General features: G+C 41.7%; 1 protein-coding gene across 1 annotated transcript in view; it reads left to right on the forward strand.

The window, feature by feature from the left end:
* Window positions 1-2,520: 2,520 nt before the first annotated feature.
* The window catches only part of LOC145411631 (uncharacterized), a 7,510-nt gene continuing 3,647 nt past the window's right edge, over window positions 2,521-6,383 (forward strand). Inside the window, exon 1 of the mRNA XM_080281639.1 lies at window positions 2,521-2,580. The gene's annotated coding sequence lies outside the window, so the exon portion shown is untranslated. The remainder of the gene's footprint in view (window positions 2,581-6,383) is intronic.

Raw genomic sequence — 6,383 nt, forward strand, 5'->3', positions numbered from 1 at the left:
ACGCATATCAAGCACGAAGGCCTGAGATCGAGTCTCGGTCAGGACAGTGTGATTAACTTGTTAAGTTTCAGTTTGGTTATTACACCACCTCCCATCAGGTGACGAAACAGGGGTGACTGGTGGTGGTGATGCTTATGTAGGCTTGGTAGCCTGCATGATGGTAGCCCTGACAGGAGAAACCACTTTACTCTGGTGAGGCATAAACCTGTCACGAAGGGCAGGAGCAGTTCTCTCGCTTCAATGGTCAGGCTTGGAAGACGCACAAGGTGGAAGCCTGCATCTGGTTGTTGACGTCCCTGCCTTGGCTGTGGATAAAGCCTTCAGGCCATGTGCAAGGACGCGTGAGAGCGGGGAGGCAGCCCCACTCACGGAGGATCTCCCTGTGGGAGAGGCAATGTTTCCCCTAGTTGTAGCCGCCACAGAGGCTCCCCCTAACTGGGATGCATGTAATGACTGAGTGCTTTGAAAGGCAGTTGAAGCAACAGGATTTGTCCCGTTGCACTGCTGTTTTCCTGGGGACGTGAGAGCTGAGGCAAAGGTGACCCTGACCTTGTCCTTTGCCTCTGCAAAAGAAAGCCGCTCAAGGGTTCAAACTATTAGCACCTCATTCTCAATATGTACTGGTCACACTGGATTGGTGAAACTGGGATGAGTGCGTGGCAGTTCACACAAAAGGGAGGAGGGAGGGGGGTTCAGGCAGTCACGCTCACCATAATAATCACCACTACATTTGAAACACACCAGTGCGAGACCCACCAATTTTCGACGGCAGGGCCGACTGACATGCCCAACCCTCTGGCAATGGAAACACCTGCTCGACCTTGGCACGTAGGCCTTAACCCAAAGACAGAGGACATCAGGTATCCGCGCAGGTAGTGTCTGAGAACTAAGGTCTAGTTGTACCGTTCTCTCCTTCCCCCTCTTTTCTTACCATTTCAAAGTAGTGAAGTTCATGCATTCAGACATCTATGTTCCACCCAATTTGCCTTTGAAAATGCCTCTAAACAGAACAAAACAGACTTTTTTTTTTTTTATATATAAGGTAAAGGGTAGGCTGTCGATCACTAACATCATTAACCCTTTCACCATGAAGGCATATTTTTGATCATACCTAGGCTGCCACACGATTTTATGCATGTTAAGGACTTCTGATCATGACTAGGTTAATGAGAACTGAACTTAACCCTTCCAATTTGAGAAGTCTCCTAAATTAAGCAAAATAAAGTCGTCTGGAAACTGCAAAACGCGGCTAAACTACAGTAAGGAATGCGTCATCGAAGTAAATGTCGTCAATGGAACCCAGATTTCTGGTGTTCAGTCCTCTTTTCTAAAAAAAATCACTAATTCAACAATGCCATTTTTCTCTGTAACTTGAATTGGGAAGACTATCATTGTATCCCCGTCAACTCAAAGACTGGTGACAATTTTCTGTAATGTCAAGGTACGTTTTCTATGAGCCAGGCCCCACTCCGGTATCGACGTTTGTAGTTCTCATGAAATATTTAATGACATACGAGGGAAAACACATGCTTCACACTAATCCAAGTCCTTTATGTACCCTGGAGGCCCGTCGCATACTCAGAGAAACCTTCAGCCAAAGCTGAAAAAAAAAAATAAATAAATAAATGACGTAAATTATTGAGCCTCGTCTTCTACTTTGTCAACCGCCCTTACTAACTTTTTTGATTATGAGAAATGACGGAATGATTTGATTTGAATTGCGTCCTTGGATAAATACGGTACACTTATACTCCACAATCCATGGGCAACTGCAGGTACAGTGTGTTAACTTTCAGCTTCTGAACTGATAAAAGGAAGCATTTGGTAGAGGTAACTGAAGACATATGGCGAATTAAAAGAGAGAGAGAGAGAGAGAGAGAGAGAGAGAGAATTATGACGTAAGAGAAGAAGGGAGACGTGAAGGGGAAGTGCGGCAGAGAGAGGGGAGAAAAGAGGAAAGAAGGAATCCTAGACTGGAACCGCAGAGGCCTAACAGGTAACTGGGAAGTTTCAAATGAAACTTGGGATCTTCCTGTAACTAAGATTCTGCTTTGTAAAAAGAACAAGAATAACGGGAAGAATCTGCACTCTGCCCTCCATGTCGTTAAGAAAATAAAGAGTAGCAGCAAGAGAGAATTAAGCGTAAGTTGGTTTGTAAATCCATCCCGTAGGAGAAACTGGCAGTTCTTAAACATTCTTGCAGCTAAACGATACTGTAAGAGTTTTTGCACTTTTACTTGCGATTTACTGGAGTATCTTTGTATCTGGCAACATTCTAGATATATCTGGGAGCAACATCAACGATATTTGTGGAACGGGACGTGGGAACTCGAGCGCCTGCGCAGAACCACTTGTCAGCTCCCCCATCAGCTGGAACACACGCACACGCTTTTCCCCTCCTTCCTCCTCCCTCCCCTGGCACCTCATACCTCACCAGTGCACCTAAATTATACAAACAAGGTACAGAAACTACTAATGTGGCCCCTGGAAGCGAAAAAATACGAGAAATAAGGTAATACTGAGAAGACCCATCCTCTCAAAAGCAACTGGTGGCAGACTCCCCCTCGGACCAAAACAAAGGTAGGTGGGTTTGGGGTGGCTATTCTCGGAGGGTAATTTTGGAAGCGTGATCTCGTAATTATGCGTGTTGGTTGAGAGATTATTCAACAAACATAAGAGGCTAATAGCGAAAATTTCAGGATGGATTATCATGACATTTTTACATATTTGATGAGCAAGAATTTGTTACGAGTAAATTTACTACAGTATGTAACCAATAATTATGTTAATGAGGTAGCTGCTGAATTCCCAGACCTCAGGAAGTTTCTTAGTGGTGAGTAAAATAGTTTGGTGCTATCCAGAGTAAAAAAAAACTACACTTAACACCTACGTGGCGTAAAATTACAATCTCCCCATCTTGAATATTGAGATGTAATAACAGATTACAGTAAAATGTGATATTAGTTACGAAGAAGTGCGATGAGAAGGATGTAAAGCTGTAGTATTATCATTTTCTGCCACTAATTAGCTGCCTGAAATAAGCTGCAAAGGGGTGAAAAGCTTGGTTGTTAAGGTGTAAAAGTTAAGTCATCCCCCGAGGCTCATGCAATCAAGTGTAATGGGTAAAAAACAGAAAATGTCAGTATGCCTTATTATGTCATGTACGCCAGGCTGATGAACACGTTTATAAATATGACGAAATGACTTAAGGTAATAATTACTGACGTGCTCATTGCGACGACCTCATTCATTTTAATTAGGCAGCACTCAGTAGTGAAGCGGTTGATGAAGGTTGTTGTCTAACCACACTGTATGGAAATTTCTCCAACGCTGAGAAGCCTAACATCATATGGGGAATGCGAAAATGAAACTACTTCGGTCAGGAGAGAGTTAACATCCCTGATAAGCAAATACTTGTTTCATTGGAGTTTTCGTATATCCAGACAAATTCATCGCTGATATGGAAAGATTATATTGTAAAAACTATATTAGTACAATTGTACATTTATTTTTTACCCGTGTTAATGTAATCATCGGTACTACTTCACGTAGGATTGTACTTATCACTAATACTAACAGCACAGTAGCATCGTCACTCATTACCCGTGTTTACGCTTCCAGTACCATCATGTTTTATTTTATATTTTGCCACTTTCAGACGATTACTTGTAGCACAGATTTTTTCAAAATGTGAGGGTTAAATACAGGTGTTGCTAATTTGCTCCATTACTTAAAGTCCTTCGGTTAAATAAAATCGTCAGATAGCAACAATAATACCAGTAAAACAAAAAGTACATTATATTTAGTAAGATGAAGGTAATGGGATTGACAAAAAATTGGAATGACACGATGCGGAGAGGCAAGCAAGCTCAGTAACACCTCTTCTGAAGCGGTTTTGCATATTACACTTCTCGTATCAACATGCGCTAGATCAATACCATACAAGAGGGTATTGAGGTGTAGTGTGCTGAATAAATCGCTAAGGAATTAAGTCACGAAATCCTCCATGCCACTTAGGATACGTCGCTGAGCTAAGTAGATATTGATGTATTGACCCGAGAGTGTAAGGACAGCCGTTGAGGGTATTGTGGCACGCGGGAGTCCGTGAGTGGAAAGTGAAAGCTGTAAAAGGGTATTAATGGTGAGTTATATCAGTGATTGCGCCGAGATTTTGTGAAAGTAAGAGAGGTGACATGGTAGAGTAAGAGTTCCTTCTGCTGCTGATGCATTGAACTGATCGATTACAGAAGCTGTTTTGGGAGTTTGGGATTTTGTGAAGGGGGCGCAAGAGGGGAGTGTTAAAGGGGAGGTAGTGCTGTGAGTACTCGGATAATTATAATAAGGCGACAGTGACGTGGTACTGCCATATTTCCTTTCGGAATGAAGCACTGACAGGATACCTTAAGAAAAAAAAATAATAATAATAGCGTAAATTGTGGGCTTTATTAGAGGTTTTGTTTTAAAAAATGTTCGTAAACAGGAAGGTTCCATTATTGTTCTTCATACTGTGTCTCTTAGATTTACGGAATATGAAGTAATTTAATTTAATGGCCGAGCGTTATTTTTCCAACCTGTATCACATTATAATGGGTGTCTCCTGTGTGGTGTATACAAAGCTTGCTTTAGGATCCCACCTACCTTCGCCATGCGATGAACGCGCCATGATTAACGAACTCTCTCAACGCCAGATAGTTTTTTGCCGCAAGTTTGACCTAATTCCCATTTTTAGTTTGCACGCTGAGGTAGTTTATAACTATTGTTGGGTCTAGGGGGCGAAGCCCCTAGTTACGCATCAACGAGGCCTCAACGTCCCCAGTTAGGCTTCCACTGCTATTTATGGTTTTTACATTGTGTACATTTAAGTCTGGCGTGCTGGCGTCCTGTCTAGTCGGCGGGATCGGCAGTAAACAGGCTGTCGGGGCGTTCAGGTGGCTCTCTGGAGTATCACATTGTATGTCTGTTTTGTTTGTCTCCAATATTTTTTGTTCGAACATCAAATGTTAATCACCTTTGATGTTTCTAGGACTAAAATTATTTTCGTTAAGAACGTGGTTCTACAAGTATAAGAAAACAGCTGGAATCACAGAGTCCCTGACGTCTTGTTGTACTGAAGATAGTTGTCCTGAAGAAGCGGTGAACTGGGAGAGGTATAATTATAGGTCACCTGCTTATGCCGTCACTGACATTAACGATCACCAGGAGATCTTTTATATGATTTTTATGATTCATTGTAACAGGGGTAATTGTTACGTTCATCGGTCGTTGCCACAGGTGCCAATGAAGGCTTCATTTTCTTTATATACAGAATTGCACCCTTCAGCCAAGGGGTGTCTCTCTCATTGTGCATAAATTGGTGTAGCATTAAAATAAATAAAAATGTGTTACTTTTTCAGGCTGTGATCCATATCTATCTGTCTAGCTATCTAAACATTATATAATATACATATATACTGGTACATATATGTATACATATACATACATATATACACACATATATATATATATATATATATATATATATATATATATATATATATATATAAATATAAAAGAGGTACATAATAGTATATACTGATTATATATTAATATAAATTTATATGCCGGTATATACATATATATATACCGTATATAAGGCAACGGTGACGTTACAAACTCTGAGTGGCATTATGTGACATTATCAGCCACAAGAATCTGCTGAATGTTAACCCATGTGCACATCATTAAAGAAATAAGTAAATAAACTGATCAATAATCTGTTTGCAATATTGGAAAATTTGTCCACACTTTCTTATTCCTGCTATTCTAATGTACGATGACAAAGGAAATTCATTGCACACACACACACACACACACACACACACACACACACTATCTATCTATTGCCAGACGCCTCAATCCCGTTTGGGGTGGCCACAAACAAATCGCCTCCAAGTCGCCCTGTCCCCCGCCATTTCACTGCCCTGCTCCCAACTCACACCCCCCTCTCTCATATACCTCTCCACCCCATCACTCCATCTCATCCTCGGCCTCCCCCTCCCTCTTCCCCCCCTCCACCTCACTCACATACACTCTCTTCGTCAGTCTTTCACCCTCCATCCTCTCCACATGGCCAAACCACCTCAGTGTGTTCCTCATAACGCTTCTTATCACATCCACATCCACACCACAACGCTCCTTTATATCCTTATTCGTCAGCCTGTTTCTCCATGTGACTCCACAGGCTCCTCTTAAATAACTCATTTCCAATGCTCTCACTCTCGACTTGTGTCCTTCCAACAACGTCCAAGTTTCACTTCCGTACGTTAGAGTTGGTATCACAATACTGTCATGTAGTAACTTTTTCACTTCCATGCTCACTTCCCTGTTTCTTATCACTGCTTTCA

This window comes from Coenobita brevimanus, chromosome 90, assembly GCF_032717465.1.
Source record: "Coenobita brevimanus isolate Jiangsu-jjx chromosome 90, ASM3271746v2, whole genome shotgun sequence".
In the NCBI taxonomy this organism is placed as follows: Eukaryota; Metazoa; Arthropoda; class Malacostraca; order Decapoda; family Coenobitidae; genus Coenobita; species Coenobita brevimanus.